Source organism: Camelus ferus, chromosome 27 (genome assembly GCF_009834535.1).
Source record: "Camelus ferus isolate YT-003-E chromosome 27, BCGSAC_Cfer_1.0, whole genome shotgun sequence".
NCBI lineage: Eukaryota > Metazoa > Chordata > Mammalia > Artiodactyla > Camelidae > Camelus > Camelus ferus.
The window spans coordinates 2,801,818-2,819,585 of record NC_045722.1 but is presented as its reverse complement, the minus strand read 5'-3'; the positions used below and the strand labels follow the sequence as shown (position 1 = coordinate 2,819,585).

The following is a 17,768-nucleotide window of genomic DNA, read 5'->3' as shown; positions in this document are numbered from 1 at the left end:
TTTGGGATTAGGGAGAGTGTTCATAGAGGGTAAGATCTAGGTTTCTAGCTTGTGCCTTTATGAGGGACAAATGGAATTTTTCTTTTTACTTTTGTCAAGAAAGGAATTCAATTTGTGACATGCTGAGTATAGGTGATTATATTTTTATTAGATGTAGGTGGCCAGTAGGCAGCTGGGTTTGTGGCACAAGCTCATTGTCAAATTCTGGGTTGGCAGTAATGGATTTGGGGGCAAAAGTTAGGTGAAAGGAGAAAAGATTGCAGGGCAGAAACCCACATGTACAGTACAGGTAGAGTTGAATGTCAAAGCTAGTAAATTATGTGATTAAGTACTCTAAAAAAATCTTGTTATTACAGTTTAAACATCAGAAGATTCATTGTCTAACATACGGCTTTTTAACAGTATTTTCCCTTAGTGGTGTATAGTTCATGAGGGTAATTAACTTAAGTTTTAAAAAAAGTAAAACTTCAGTAGAAGTTAGAAATATAAACCCCGTATTTTCTAATCATTTAGATTATACTATTGCCCAAGTTTGTTCAATCTTCAGTGTTTACAGAGAAGTGCAGGAGCTTGGAACATGTGGTTTGTCAAGAATATTAAATTTTTTAGTTCATGCTTTTTAGTTATATTAGCTTAGTTTAAAATAAATATTAGTCAGATTTTTCAGTCATGTTTTAAAACCGTAAGATGGGCTTAATATATTTATTCCTTAATCTGGAGCTGCTGTGTAGGGCTCTTGCCTCTACTCTGGTCCCCTGTAAATCACTGCTAGTGGACATCTCCACTTGGATTCACATTTCACAAGCACTTCATGCATGTACAGAATAAAACTCTTCTCTGCCTCTCTTCCCCTTCAAAAGGTAGAGGTAGAGGGAGACAAACTGCAACAAAACTTTTCTTTTGATTTCTTATCTTGATGAATGGTATCTCGCCCCTCAGGAAGCCTCAGGAACCTGGGAGTCATCCTCCACTCCACTCTGTACCATACATGTTACTGACATCAAGTCCTGCACATTCTCTCTCATGATATTTCAGATCATTCCTGGTTGCTAGTTTTGCTGTGTTTTAACCCTAACTGTCTGTAGGGCTTCTGTAGTGCTCTCTGAGTGGTCTTCTTGTCTTCTTTCCTGCCTCTTGGTTTGCCGTTCCCTCTGGCTCGTTCTCTGCACTGTTTGTTGCCAGAGTAAGTGTTCTAAGATGCTCTTTTAGTTAGGCTCTTTCAATTGCAAGGAAGAGACTCAAGTTACCTTAAGTAATGGAGGGCTTATCAAATGAAAACATGCACAAAGGAACCCAGGAAAAATTAAGCAACTTGGTCTCAGAAGAATGGGACCTTAATAAATAAAACTAGAAGCAGGAAAAGACAGATTTCATTCTAGTGCTCTTAGCTACTCTTGCTGTTTTTGTATTATTTTTTCCTCTCTACTCTGATTTTCCCCCTTCTATGTCATAGCTTCCATTTATTCCTAATTTCTGCCTCCTTATAACTACTGTGTCACTCCCATGCCAACATTTTGCCTCCTGGCTACTATCGTTTTAACTTGAGCTCCTGTTGCTAACTTCTTCTCCCTAGGATTTTCTGGTTTGAATTCTCAAGAAACAATTTTTTTTTTTGGCTCAGCTTTTTTACTCAGGGGCTGCTAGCAAGCCTGTGTACATGGGTTACATGGGTCATGTGACCACTCCTGGCCATTTAGTGTTGGCTGTGTGTTTATTTGTGGGGTGTGGGGCAGGATCATAATGGTGAAAAACATGGGACAGAGTGCAGGCTGACTTCTCAAAATGGGGTTGCAAACATGACCGGCACCATAGTTGACATAGTACAAATAGAAATCTAATCATGTCCTTTTGTGTTGAAAGGTCTTTACTGCTTCCTTGCTGCTTTCAGGATAAAGCTTAAACTGTAGCATGACATGTATATGAGATCATCATGATCTGACTCTTACTTAAAGCTTTCCTTCCTTGCTCTCTTCCTTAAATTCTTTCATCCACTGTTATGGAGCTTAGGCTCCCTCTCAGATAAGATGCTTTCTCTCTTGTCTTTGCTCACTCTATTCTCTTTCCTGACTTTCTCTTCCCTTTTTCTTTGCTTGGCAGTCTCCTGTCTGATCTGTAGAACTCAGTTCAGATGTATCTTCAGGAAGCTTTCCTTCCAGGTTAAATTAGGTGCCACTCATGTAGGACGTAGTGTTTGCTTCTTTTGTAGCTCTAGTGAAATCCCTAATAGCTGGTCTACTTTACTGAGCTGGCTTCTTTGGTATCAGTGCAATACAGCAAGGCAGGTTTTTAGATTGAGGATTTTTAAAAAAGAATATGCTTATTATAAATTATAATGTATAATATCATAAATGTGCAGCTCAGTAAATTTTCACTAAGTGAATACACCAATATAACCAACACCCACATCAAGATACAGGCTGTTTCTGCAACTCTACAAGCCACCTCATGCCCTCTTCTGGTCACTAGCTCAGTTCAAATTCAGTTTAATTTTAAATGGGAAAACTCTTTAAGATACAGATTTCTCTACATATTTTGTGTGTATCTTTAGATACACAAGAGACATAGATAATGGAATTTTGATCCTATGGAAAGAGCATACATAATTTGTGTTATGTTAGAGACGTATAGTTTTGGTATATTTTTGTGCAGTAGACAAATGCACAATCACATAATATTTTAGTGTTCAGTTATGGAATGTTTGTATTTAGGTAGATTTCCTTGTTTATAAGTTTAGTATTATTTTAGAGTACCAGAAAAGTATATGCTAGATCAAAGAATATGCTGAAAATAGCCTGTTTTGAGTGGGGAACATACTTGAGATAGGGCTAGTAAACATGTAAAGCATTTTCCAAATAGTGTTTGGGCTCTGGGTTTTAATGTGAATTATGTTGCTAACATATTTTGGCAGTGGGGTCATTCAACGGGCAACTGGAGTGTAATTTTACATGTACAGTGAGGAAAGGACTAACTGTCCAGTGTCATAGACAGCTGGCTTGTTAAGAATTGGTGGTTTTTTTTTTTTTTGCAACTAGCAGTAATTTTAGAGGGTAGTTTTTCTTTTTTTCAGTTTTGATTATGTAGCTCCTTGAATATGAAGGTATTCTTTTAAACATACTTTTTCTTTAGATGGGCTTTTCTGTCTAAATATTAAATATGTTAAGGCCAATTAAATGGAAAGAATATAGACTTTCAAACCTGCATTTCCAACAGACTTTGATTACATTTCCAGCCTTATCACGTATGAGCTGTCACTTGTGGGCAAGTTACTTAACATTTGTGAGCTTCAAGAATGTTCATGTCTCAAATGGGACTATTTACCTCACAAGATTATCATTAAACACTCTGTGTAAAGCACCTAGCACATAGCTGATACTCAACAAGTCTTCCTTTTCCCCCTTGAATATGTCTATTTCTTGTTATGTTTAAATATGAGATCAAGAATTTAAAGAATTTCATTGTGTGGTGTAAATAAATGGCCGTCAAAGTTTGTTGCTGATGAACGTAAATCTTAGATGGATAGTCTGCTAGCTGTCTTTCACGATCACATTTTTCAATTCAAAAAAAGCTCAAAGAAATGCTTTTTTTGATGTCTTAGTATATCAGATTAATGGATGTTAGAATGTATTTTGATTCAATGTGAGGCATTATAAAATGTTCTGTTTGCCAAAGACAAACATTTCTTAAATCATTGACAGATTGTAGCACTATTGCTGTTTGTAGTGTGTAAGTATTTGTTTGAATTGTTTACTGATATTGATCAGATAATAGTGGACTGAGTAGTCTCTGGATTTTTTTTTTTTAAAGGGAAAAAGTTCTTCAGGTAACTGGATATGTGTTCATAAATGATCTTTAGATCATATTTTTTTTCTTTCTTTTGCAGCTCTACCTTTTTTAGTTTTCTTCCTGTCTTCTCCCTACTTTTTTTTTATAATGAAAAAACTTAGAAGATATTGAAAAGTTGAAAGAACAGAACAAAGAACATTGATAAGTCTGCCACTGAGATTCAAAAGTTGACAATATTTGCTTTATTGTTTTCTATGTGTGTGTATTTACTTTAACTGAACCTTTTGAAAGTTGTGATATTTTGACTTTTACCTCAAAATAGCATATATCTCCTAAGAAAATAGATAATTCTTCACATCACATTCTTCACATGTGCAATTATCGACACCTAAGAAGAATAATAGTAATTTCCTAATAACATTTAATATTCAGACCACATTTAAATTTTCTGAATTGACCCACAAAATGATTTTTTCAGACCAGAGTTCAGTCAAGATTTTTGCATTGCATTTGAATTATCTTTTTAGTCTCTTATAACCTAGAAAAATTTCTTACCCTACTTTTTTTCCTTATGCTATTGAAACTTCTTTCACAAGAAGAGATCATTATCTCATAGAATAGCTGTTTCCAATTATCTAATTATTTCCTTGTGCTTTTGTTTACCTTGTTCCTGTGTTCCCTGTATATCCTGTACACTGGAAGTTGTATTTCAAAGATTTGATTATGCATGTTAAAAAGTTATGGCAAGAATATTTCATAGGTAATGTTATATTTCATGTTGCATACAATGAGAGGTATATAATGTCACATATTAGTGATCTGAGTTTTATGAAGTTTGAAATGGTGCTTGCTGTATCTTACCATTGTAAAAGTATATTTTTTCCTGATACTTTGGTACCATACAGATACTCTGTTCATCAAAATATACTTTACCTAGTGATTTTAGCATCTTTTGTTGAGCTTTGGGCAGGTCAGCTATTTAATTGAAGGTTGAAAAAACAGTGATTTTTCTAATTCTGTAATTTTTTAACTTTTTTAACTGTCATTCTTCTGTTAACACAGGGTTTATAACCTTCATCACCTGGGTGTCAACTGCAGTTCTTCCTCAAAGGGCAGAATAAATAAATGCTTAATTCTTTCTTGTGTAGTTTTCAGAGTAAGGAGTTGGTTTAGTAGTCATCTGTAGTGGTGACAGATGACTTTTTTAATGGTCTCTTGGATTTTTATTTGTTGTATTACAAAGTAGTTACGGATATTGGGATTTTTGATGCTCGTATTGTTTCAGATAAGGGCGTTAGAAGTCAGTTCAAGCAGACTTCTGAGTTCTTTTTGCCTAGATTCCTTACTAGTCTTTGAGTGAGTCCTTACTTCTGGGTATGAGATACCTTGACTCACCAAGGACTTTTTCCTGCTTTAGACTGGAATCAGCAGTTTCTCTAAGAAGATCCGTCTCCTGATGGTGGAGGATGATGTTCAGAAACCAACATTTAGATGCTAGATGTGCTCCTTTTTATGGGGCTGTCATCACTTACAGGCCTGGTTGAGGTGGGGGAAGGCATGAGGTCATATTGATATTTCTAATTCACATTTAACATTGCATTTTTCTTCATCTTTTTTTTAAAAAAGAGTACTTTAGTTTTAATCTCTTTTACATTGAAAATCTTAGTTTTTATTAACACTGATTTTTTTCCTTAAGTATATCTAAAATAGTTTCAAAATAAGTTAAAACTGCTCAGTGAACTTTAAGATTTCCTTGTGTTTCATTTTGCCCTTAGAATGTATCCCACCAAGATTATACTTATTGTTAGTACTATATTTAAAAGTCACTTGAAATCATTTTCTTGGTGTGATTGTTACCAATTTGATATGTAGTTAGGTCCATTTGTTTTTCATTTTAGGGTTTGCGTCCCATTTTTTAATTTAATACTACCCTTTGGATATATTAGATACTTACATAGTCCAAAAGGAGAAACCAGATGTAAAGGTATTTGTAGAAATCTCATTTTTATCCTCATCCCTTTACTCTGTTTCCTCCTTGTTCCTCTGTAGAGAATCATTTTTGTAAGTTTCTGATCACTTATTTCAATTTTATTCTTTCAAAGTTAGATGCATGTGTATGTCTGTATTTTCCTTTCATATACGAGAGGTAATGTACTATATATACTGTTTTATATTTCTTTTTTTTTTCCCATTTAGCAATATATACTGGAGAGCACTCCATATTGGTACATATGGATCTTACTCTTTCTTATGGAGGCATAATTTTCTGTTGTGTTGATTCACCACAATTTTATTAACAAGTCTGTATCTGATACTTGTATTTAATCTTTTGAACAATGAATAAGTAATATGTGTTGAATAAATTAATTAAAAAATAGAGTTTCTTCCTCAAGTAATTGAGAAGGAGTTGATTTGTTCCAGAGAGTCTTATAGCCTGAGTGTCTTTGTTATTGTGGTTTTCTTTTGTTGTTGTTGTTGTTGTTTTTAAGAGTATTTCAGAAGAAGTAGATTTTGGAACATAGGTACACTTTGTTGCTTCTAAATATTAGATGATTGATATCAATGAATGGTAATCTTCTTTAACTGTTTTCTGGTGCCGGGGTCAGAAGGGAAAATAGATGATTCACCTGCTTTCTCTCCCTGTGCTGCCAGGCTCCTTGAAGCATTGGAACTAAACTCCTGATGTCCTGGGTGTTTTCATTGAAGCAAAAATCAAGTTCTGTCCCGATTGTTTTTCCCAAAACTTCCCCTCTCCTCAACTGTAGCCTTTCTTCTTCCTCTTTTTGCCTTAAATCTCTTAAATTTCCCAAGCATTCAGTGGACAGCTGCTTATAGTCTAGTAAGGCAGGTAAGATGTATACCATGAGTATAAAGAGTAAGAGATAGGAATACTAGAGGGACAGGGCAGGGTACCTGCTAGTACGGAAGGAAGTCAAGCTCTGGGGCTCACACGCAGTGCTTTGTTGTATTAAATTACCATAGCAATCATTTGAAGTTGTTACTTTTATCCCCCTCATATATATAGGAGAGTGAAAAAAGTATATGCAATTTAAAGAAAATTATGAAGTGAATATTTGGGTTTTTGTTGCCTGGGCCAAAAAGCCAGGATCGCCTCTTCATTACCTCGTATTTCCCTTGCCCTTGTCAACATTCCCACTCTGTGAAGGTGGCTGTTATTCTCACCTCTGTGACTGTTGTTTTTTTGCTTTGCTTCATAATTTTAAATCCCAGGTCATATATCCTTAAGTAGTATAGTTCAGTTTTCCTTTTTTTTCCCCTAGTCATGGAAAGGGAAACTTTACTGAGGTCCCAGAGCCATGGGGCTTGGGCAGGAGGCCTCCCAGCGGTCAAAGGAGGAGCCGGTGGAGGGGCCTTATTAACCTTCTTCTTGGGGTGCAGGTTGTTGGTGTGGCCGCACTGCTTCTTGCGGCAGTTGACAGCACAGGCGTGCAGGAGAGCATAACACTGGCGGCTAGATCACCTTGTGGCAGTTGTATTTCTGGGTGAGTTGGTGGAGGGAAGGCTCAGTGATGCCGCCTCCCAAACGAAGCACTGAATGCAAGGTGGACTCTTTCTGAACATCGTAATCTGACAGAGTACGGCCATCCTCCAGCTGTTTCCCCGTGAAAATCAGATGCTGCTGGTCAGGTGGGATGCCCTCCTTGTCTTAGATTGTAGCTTTGACATTCTTATTGGTGTCAGTGGACTCAACCTCGAGGGTGATAGTCTTGCCTGTCAGGGTCTTCACAAAGATCTGTATCTCTGCATCTGCTGTTCAGACTCCTCGTTTGGTTTTCCTTGTTTTTGAACTTCATATGACTGTTCTATGTGATTTTAAAAATTTAGTTCAGCATTTCTGAAATTAATTCCAAGTTGTTAGCTGTGGTTCATTAGATTTCATTATGATAAAGTATTCCATTGTATACTACAATTTAATTATTCTAGTTATGATGGACATTTGAGTTGATTTTAATTTCTTACTCTTATACAAACAATTTGGTGGTGAGTACTCTCATACCTGTTTCATGTTTGCAATTGCACAAGTATTTCTCTTGAGTTCTTAGGAATGGAATTGCTGGGTTGTGAGGTATGCACATATTCAGCTTTGATAATGGTGTAGTGTTTTTCGAAATTGTGATTTCAATTTATAATTCCAGCACAGTATTTGAGAATTCCCACTGCTTTATATTCTCAACATTTGGCATTGTCGGACTCTTAATTTTTGCCAATCTGAAGGGTGTAATGGTATTTCATGATTTTAATTTGCATTTCCATGATTACTGATGGAGTTGAGCATCTTTTTATAGTCATTTGAGTTTTCTTCTTAAGACATGCCTGTTCAAGTTGTTTGTCCAATTTTTTTCAATTAGGTAGTCTTGCTTTTCTTACTAATTTTTAAAAATTTTGTATATGTTTTGGATACTGGTCTTTCAGTTATACCTGTATCTTCTATTTTTGGCTTGTTATTTCACTTTCTGTGCTGCCTGTTGAACAAAAGAATTTCTCAGTTTTAATGTAGTTGAATTTATCAGCTTTGACTAGTACTATTTGAATCCTTTTAAAGAAACCCTGTCCTAGGCTGAGGTAAAGGAGATATTCTCTGTATTATCTTCTCAGAGTTGTAAGTTTTAGCCAAATTTTCACAAATTTGGTCTTCATCTGGAATAAATTTTATAAATAGTGTGAGATCCAGTCTTACTCTACCCCAAATGGACACTTGATTGTTTCAGCATTGGTTTTGAAAAATTCATCTTTTCTTCAGTGACCTGCTGCGCCTCATCTGACCTATGTGCCAAGTGTCCATATTTGGCAGTTTTGTTTCTGGACTTGCTTCTCTGTTCAATTGGTCTATTTGTCTGTTCCTTCACTAGTAAAACACCATCTTAACTACTTATAGCTTTAGAAGTTTTAATTTTTGATAAGGCAAGCTTTCCCACTTTGCTGCTGTTCTTCGAGAGACTGAGTCTTGGCTGTCTTTAGCCCATTGCGTTTTCATGTATATTTTAGAATCATTGTGTCAAATTTCACACACACCAAAAAGCCCAATAAATAATCCAGCATAAAACAACATTGTTTTAGTGAATAAATAATTGAATTTTTATGGATTTAAAAATATGGTTGATTATATTAATTGACTTTCTGATAGTAATGTCAGATTTGTCTTTGTTTTCCTGGAATACCTAACTTGATCATAGTATATTGTACTCGGATTGCTGGATTTTGTTTGCTTTATTTGTTTGGGATTTTTGCATGTAGGTTCAGGAGTAAGATTGGCTTTTAACTTTTCTTTCTTCTCTGGTCTTTGCCAGTTTTTTTTTTTTTGTTTTTTTTTTGGTTTCAAGGTTGTACCAGTCTCATAAAAAGCATTGAATTTATTTAAGATTGGATTATTTACTCCTTTAGTTTTTGGGAGAATTTGCTGGCAACGTAGTGTGGCTCTTGAGTTTTCTTAGTTGGGGAAATTTTTTATTTTAGTCATTTTTGTTGTTGTTGTTGTTTTTGTTTTTAATGGGACCCTACAGGTTTTCTGTGTCTTCTTAGGCTATGTGAAGTTATATATTTTTTAGGATTTTTTTTTTCAATTTCAGCTAAGTTAAAAAATCCTTTTACCATTTTAATATTTGCAGCATTGGTAGTTTTTGCCTTTTTTTTCCATTCCTGATCCCTTTTTCTTTTTCCCTTCATTACTCTTGTCAGAGGTTTGCCAATTTATAGTTTTCTTCAAAGACCTAATTTCTGGCTTTGTTGGCCCTTTTTATTTTATATTTTCTTATTATTTCTTATTTCTGTTATTTCCTTTTACTTGTCCTAGTTTTATTTTGCTGTTTTTTTCTGTCTTCTTGAATAGACAGTTTGCTACTTTTTGTTTTTTTTCTATTATATCTATTTAGGGTTATAAATTTCCCTATAAAGTATTGCTTTAGCTGCATCTCACAAGTTTTGAAATGTAATATTTTTGTTATAGTTTATTCAGAATATTTTCTGTTTACTTATTGTCATATGGATTATTTAGACTATCTTTTTAAGTTTATAGCAATGTGAGAATTTTCTAGTATGTTAGTCATCTATTGCAGTGTAACAAGTTAAGCCCAATCCTTAGGAGCTTCTAATTTTGTTTACAGTTTTTGTGGATCAGTAATTCAGGAGCGGTTCAGCTTGGCAATTTTGCCTGAGTTCCTTTCCATGTGGATTTTTCCATAGAGCTTTTTCAGTGTTGTTAAAGGCTGACTGCTAGAATTCTTGAGGGAGAAAGCGCCAGATGGAAGCCATGTTGCTGTTTATGATCCAGTCTCAGAAGTCAGTCAGCTTCACTTCACTGCATTCTGCTTGCCAAGACAGTTATAAAGGTCCATCCAAGTTGAAGGAGCAGAGAACATAGGGAAGAGTGTCAGTATCACATTGTAAAAGGGTATATGGCACAGAAACCGACACAGATCACTGAAACAGGCTAGAAAGTCCAGAAATAAACCCACGTACTTATCAATTAATCTATGACAGAGGAGGCAAGAATATACGATGAAGAAAAGACAGTCTCTTCAATAAGTGGTGCTGGGAAAACTGGACAGCTACCTGCAAAAGAATGAAATTAGGACATTCTCTTACAGCATAACAAAAATAAACTCAAAATGGATTAAAGACCTAAATGTATGACTGGATACTGTAAAACTCCTAGAGGAAAACATAGACAGAACACTCTTTGACATAAATTTCAGCAGTATTTTTTTTGAACCAGCTCCTAGAGTAATGGAAATAAAAGCAAACATAAACAAATGGGACCTAATTAAACTTGAAAGTCTTTGTACAGCAAAGGAAACCATAAACAAAATGAAAAGACAACCTACAGAATGGGAGAAAATGTTTGCAAATGACAACCGACAAGGGACTACCTTCCAAAATATACAAACGGTTTGTATAGCTTAATATAAACAAAAAACCCCCAAACAATACAATAAATAAATGGCCAGAAGACCTAAATAAACATTTCTCCAAAGAAGACATCCAGATGGTGAACAGACACATGAAAAGATGCTCAACATCACTAATTAGAGAAATGCAAATCAAAACTACAATGAGGTATCACCTCACACCAGTCAGAACGACCATCATTAAAAAGTTTACAAATAAATACTGGAGAGGGTGCGGGGAGAAAGGAACCCTCCTATGCTGTTGGTGGGAATGTTAATTGGTGCAGACACCATGGAGGACAGTGTGGAGATTCCTTAAAAAACTAAAAATTGAGTTACCATATAATCAAACAGTCTCACTCCTGGGCATATATCTGGAGGAAACTCTAATTCAAAAAGATAAATGCACCCGATTGTTCGTAACAGTACTGTTTACAGTAGCCAAGACATGGAAGCAACCTAAATGTCCATTGACAGATGAATGGATAAAGATGTGGTATACATATACAATGGAATAAAACTCAGCCATAAAAAAGAATGAAGTAATGCCATTTACAGTGACATGGATGGACCTGGATATTGTCATCCTGAGTGAAGTAAGTCAGAGAAAGATAAGTGTCGTATGATATCACTTATATGTGGGATCTATAAAAGTGATACAAATTCTATTTACAAACCAAAAACAGACTCACAGACATAGAAAACAAACTGTGGTTACCAAATGGGAAGGGGCAGGGAGAGATAAATTAGGGATTGGGGATTAACAGAGACACATTACTATATATAAAAGAGAGAAGCAACAAGGACATGCTGTATAGCACAGGGAACCATATTCAACTTATTGTAATAATATATAGTGGAAAAGAATCTGAAAAGAAAAAATGTATATGTATGTATATGTATAACTGAATCACTTTGCTGTACACCTGAAAGTAACATTGTAAATCAACTACACTTCAATAAAAAAATTTAAAAAAAAACTTCAGCAAATCCAAATAGAGTTATTCAAGAACATGATGTTATGATTTCAATGCTGTTTCTTTCCTTTTTCAGGACCTCCAGTTTACATATATATTAGATTTCTTCTCAACTTTATTTTTTCATATTTTTCTTCTTTCAATGTGGATAATTTCTTCAGATATATCTTTTAGTTTACTCATTTCAACTATTGTATTTTATTTTTAATTTCAGTTGTGTTTTATAATTTTAGAAATTCTTTTTTCAAATCTTCAAAGTCATTTTTAATGGTTCTTGTCCCTTTCAGGTTTTTTTTTTTTTTTTATTAGAACACAACTGTGCTCATTTGTTTCTGCACTGTCTGTGGCTGTTTTCAGGCTACAACCAGAGTTGAGTGGTTGCAGCAGAAGTCAGTATGGCCTCCAAAGCCTGAAGTATTTATAATCTGGCCCTTTGCAGAAAAAATTACAACTTGTCAGGAACTCTCCTTTACAGCTCAGTGCCAGATCAACTTTCCTTGAAGTTCTTGGGAGATGGGTTCGGATGGGACAGGTTTACTTGTTTATTTTATGGGTTCCAGTTGTATCGTGTAGAGTCTCCTATCAGACTCACTACCTAGGGTGGGCTGTGGGCTTTTTTTTTATTTTAGGAGACTGTGAAAACCAAATCCCAAGTTTGGCTTTGGTCAGGGGCTAACTTGGCTTCAGCATTCTGCTTACTTCTTTGAGTTCCTGCCCTTTTCTTATGTTTCTTATAATTCCTTACTATCTTGTCAGCTCTTGGAGACTTTTAAGAATATATACTTTCTATTTTATTAACTTAAAAAATTTCAGTGGGTGTTTTGTTTTAAATAATTGGCCAAATTATTGGAGATTGACATTCTTTTTGAATATGGAGAAACTAAGGCTTAGAGAAATAGCCTAAAAGCTATATTACTAGTAAGAAGCAGACAGAAACTTTGACCTTAGAAAGCTTATTTATGATCTTGGAGTGTGTGCAGTTAGGATTGCACATTCTTTCCCATTTCTGCTACTGGGGCCATGCAGGAGAAGTGTCTCAGTTACAGAGGACAAGAAAGGCTAAAATACTCATAAGCTTTTTGGAAGGGAAAACAAACACCATATATAGAAACTCAAGACATAAAAAAATGTGAGAAAATGGAAAATATTGTTGACTGTACAAAAGACAGTAAAATTCAGTAAATTTGTCATGTGAACTATATGAATCAAAGGTAAAAATAGACTTTTTAATTTTGTACTTTGTAGCAAATATTGTTTTTTATATGCAGTATCTGTTTAATTTCATAGCAACTCTGAGTTTGGTGTTAATGGTGATATATAACAAGTATGCAAACATTTAGGGAAGATGGTTTATTATTTATTTATCCAGGATTATGTGCTGGTAAGTGCTAAAAGGATCTGAACTTCTCCGTGACTATAAAGCATGTGTTTTTCCCATAAAATTTTACTATAACAAAAATGTTCTCTAAGTGGTTAATGGAGATTTTATGAAAATAATATGCTTAACATTTCTGTACTTGTATCAGAATCCCTCAGGCTTTCATTTAGAGGTTAGTCTTATTTTAGACAATTCAAATACGTATTTGGTTTCTAAGGTCACGTGAGTTAGAAGCAGCAGTGAAAACAGAGGGGAATTTATACTGACAGGAAGAAATCTTTTCTATAAACCGAAAGCCAGTCTGGTGATACTGAGGATAGGGACAGATATCAGTAGTTTCTATGAATATCACTGTCAGAAAAATTGACGTTTATTACAGGAGTCCAAATTCTTAAGAAACACGTAAATTATATTCAGTATACAGTCTTTCAGTATCCAATTTTAATTCTCTGATAACATATGATGTTGAGCATCTTTTCAAATGCTTATTTGCCATCTGTATATCTTCTTTGGTGAGTGTCCAGTGTCTCATTTTGCCATTTTAATTGGATTGTTTGTTTCCTTGTTGTTAGGGTTTTTTTTTTAAGTTTATTTTTTAATTAATTGTTTTTTGTGTGGGGAGGTAATTACGTTTGTTTTTATTTATTCATTTATTTTTAATGAAAGTACTGGGGATTGAACCTAGGACCTCATGCATGCTAAGCATGCATTTCTACCACTTGAGCTATAACCTCCCCACCTAGGTTTTAAGAATTCTTTATCTAGTTTGAATACCAGTCCTTTATAAGATAATGTGTTTTGCAAAGATTTTTCTCCCAGTTTGTAGCTTGTCTTTTCGTTCTCTTAATGGTGTCTTTTGCAGAGCAGTGTTTGATTTTAATGACCTCCAACTGTCAATATTTTTTTCATGGCTTGGTGTTGTGTTTAGAAGGTCATCACCAAACTCAAGGTTATCTGGGTTTTCCTCTATGCTGTCTTCTACAAGTTTTATAGTTTTTGTTTTACAGTTAGGTCTGTGATCCATTTTGAGTTAATTTTTGTGAAATGTGGAAGGTTTATGTCTATACTCTTTTTTTTTTTTTTGCATGTAGGTGTCTATTTGTTCTAGCACCATTTGTTGAAAAGACTATACCTTTGCTCCTTTGTCAAAGATCTGTTGACTGTAGTTGGTTTTTTCTGGGCTCTTTTCTGTTCCATTGATCTATTTGTCCATTCTTTTAGCTGTCTTGATTACTGTAGCTTTAAAATAAGTCTTAAAGTCCTGTAGTTTGGTTTTCCAACCTTGTTTTTCTCCTTCAATATTATGTTGGCTATTTTGAGTCTTTTGCTTTTCATTTAAATATATGTCAATATCTGCAAAATAGCTTGCTGGGATTTTGACTGGAATTGTTTTGCATATATAGATCAATTTGGGGAAAGTTTGCATCTTAATAATGTTGGGTCTTCCTGTCTCGAACATGGCATATCTCTATGTTTATTGAGATTGTCTTTAATTTCTTTCAGCAAAGTTTCATGGTTTTCATTTTAGAGGTCTTTCACATCTTTTTGCTAACTTTATTTCTAAGTGTTGTTTTTTGACTATTATGAACGATATTGTTTTTTAAATTTCATTTTTCCAATTGTGTTGGTTGGTAGTTAGAATTTACTTTATTTGTGTATATTGACTTTGTGTCATTTGGACTTGGTAAATTAAATTAGATTCTCTGTGTATAAAGTCATACTGAGAATAAAGATAGCTTTAATTCTCATGTGTAAAGGTGTGGTGGACATTACCTTACTTGTTTCCAGTATTTTCTTGTACTCTTCATTCTTTCCTGTAGATCTGGACTTCCATTTGAGATTATTTTTTTTCAGTCTGAGGAAATCCCTGTAGAATTTTTTGTATTGTATGTCTGCTGGTGATGAATTCTTTGAGCTTTTATTTGTCTGAAAATACGTTTATTTTATTTTTTTTAACATTTTTTTTATTGATTTATAATCATTTTACAATGTTGTGAAAAATACGTTTATTTTTATCTTCATGTTAAAGGATATTTAGAATTCTAGGTTGACAGGTTTTTTTCTTTCAGCAATTAAAATATATTATCTGTTGTCTTCTAGTTTTTATTGCTTTTGATGAAAAGTCAACTCTCATTTTTGCTGTTAACCTGAATATAAATTGTTCTTTTTCTTTGGGTACTTTTAAGATTTTTCTCTTTATGTTTGATTTTAAACAGTTTTACTATGATGTACTTAGGTGCAGCTTTCTTTGTATTTATTTATTTTTTTGTGATTTGCTGAGTTTCTTGGATCTTGGATTTATTTTTACATCAATTTTGGAAAAATTCTGCAATTTTCTCTTCAAATAGTTCTCTTTTACATCTCTTTCCAGACTGTTGGATACTACCTCACAGATCTGTGGCTCTCTGATCTTAAACTTTTTTGTTTCTTTCTTCTCTATGCTTTTGTTTGGATAATTTCTATTGATTTCTTGCCTTTAGTGATCTTTTCGATACCATGTTTGTTGATAAGCCTATTCCATGAACTTTTCATTTCAAATATTGTATTTTTTAAACTATTTTTTTAGTTTGAGAATTTCCATTTGGCTTTTTTTTTTTTTTTAGTGTTTTCACTTCTTTGCTAAAATATATAAAATCCATACTTTTCTCAAACATGTATTTATAAGAGTTATTTTAAAGTCTTTGCTAATTCCCACATCTGGGCCGTATGTGGCTTTATTTTGACTTTTTTCTCTTGCCTGTGGGCCACATTTTCATGATTCTTTGAATATCCTATAATTTTTATTGCATGTGAATATTATATATAAAAAGAACAGTTAGAATGAAGTTTATAACTGCTTCCTCATGGAAAAAGGCATACTAACAGACAGACCAAAAGGGTTTAGGGGCTAATGTCTTCATTCTGACGTAGAATTGAGTTATATGTGGGCTGGTTTATAGCTATAGTTATTTTTGGTTTCCAGTATTTTGAGGATGAATCCAGTCTCTACCCTACAACAGAGCTTGGGATTTAAGTACAGCCGGATTGTAGAGGTCTCTTTATAATCCTGCACTTGGCTTTCCAGTCTCCAGAAGATCCCAGTCTGCCCTTCTGGTCTGCCCTGAGCTCTGTGCCTGCTGCTCCATACGCTAAAAGCCCCTGGGGGAGGAGTTTTAGGCTGTGTTGATCAGCTCTGCTTGTGGGGCTCCTTTGGGTTTCAGCCCATCACATCAGTTGATAGGATTATTTGCCCCTTTGCTCACCATGGTCTTTGAGTTGAAAGTGGTCACTTGTCTCTTTACCTAGAAGTGACTTGTCCGACTTGTCCATCTATGGGTTTGAGTTTCTTTAGACTTATTTGTATTCTCGGCTCCCTAATGGCTTTAAAAAATTAATTTTGTCCAGCTCTTAGTAGTCTGTCTAGATTTTTTTTCTTGTATTTATGGTGAGAGTCACTCATTCTCATGACCTTATAATATTCTGACTAGAATAACCCTCAGCATGACATTATTTTATTAGTTGATTAAAAATTAGTTAGAAATTATTTTAGTTTTTCTTCATTTGCACAGTTTGAAAAAGTGGTGTTCTTTTAATTCCTTAATAACATCAACAGATTTGCTAGCACATCCAAATGACTTAAGCTTTGCTTTGCTTTGCTTTGCTTTTCATTTCCATTGAAGATGATATAAACTATATGGAACATGTTTAATTTTTTATTATCATAGCACAGGAATGCCTAGTCACATCTAACTTTCTATCAGTTAACTTTTTTTCTGGATTTTAGTTTTTATGAGTAAAAGGCAGGTGATGTGAGGGTTAGTTTTGGTTGATGACTGTTGCATCTTACAGGGGCAGAGTTGAGTATTTGGGAAAGAGACTACATGACCTGCAAAGTTCAACATGTTAACTTTCTGGGCCTTTATGGAAGAAGTTTGCCTTACCTCTGCATTAGACCATGATTAAATGGCAGTGAATAATATTGCAATTTAAATAGCTTGTCCCAGGTCATAAGGCTACTTTGCTTTAGATATCTGTATTCAGAGTTTTGTGGGGAGTCTTTTAATTTCAGTAGACTATGGGTACCACATTTACATACTACTTGTCATTGTTGGCATTTTCTTTCGGTTGCTTTCTGTTAGTAGACATCTCAATTGCATCTGTAAAAGTTGTCCAAATAGAAGGTTACTGTATATCAGTGCTGTTTTTTTTTTTAAACTCCCCAGGGTGCTTTTTCCTATAAAATCATTGCTGTGGTGAATCATTGCTAAACAGCTAATCCCAGCTATAGTTTATAAATTTCAAAGTGTGGCTCTTCCTAATCTAAATTTCTTCTTTCAGTTCTTATGAGATTGTCATTGATATTTAATTTAGCTTCCCTTGAGATGTGTTTCTTAAAACAATTTGTTGGCTCTGTGGAATAAATTTACTAGAGCAGGGGGTATGCCTAGATCTAATCATGGCTGTTTTCAAGTGCATTACTTGCTTATGGTTTTCTGATGCTAGGTGGACACTGGTAATTGCAGTGGTAATTGTTTGAGAGAGGTACACTGATTTGTCCTAGTTCCAGGAGCTGCCTAAATGACTTCAAAGTATCTGAGGCAAATGTTGCAGGTTGTTGATCTGTTTTAGGTCTTAAGATCTTTAGACCTGAATACTAATTTAATGGAGGGTCACATTTGATGGGTGGTTAGTAGTGGCTTAGCTTTAACTTCTGGGAGCAAGTGGTTTCCTATATCTTCACATTGT

The 17,768-nt window shown here is 34.5% G+C and overlaps 1 protein-coding gene and 1 pseudogene across 1 annotated transcript in view; one reads left to right on the top strand and one right to left on the bottom strand.

Moving 5' to 3' along the window:
- MYO9A (myosin IXA) overlaps positions 1–17,768 on the top strand; it is a 170,869-nt gene that overhangs the window by 2,246 nt on the left and 150,855 nt on the right.
- LOC102522136 lies at positions 6,572–7,880 on the bottom strand (annotated as a pseudogene).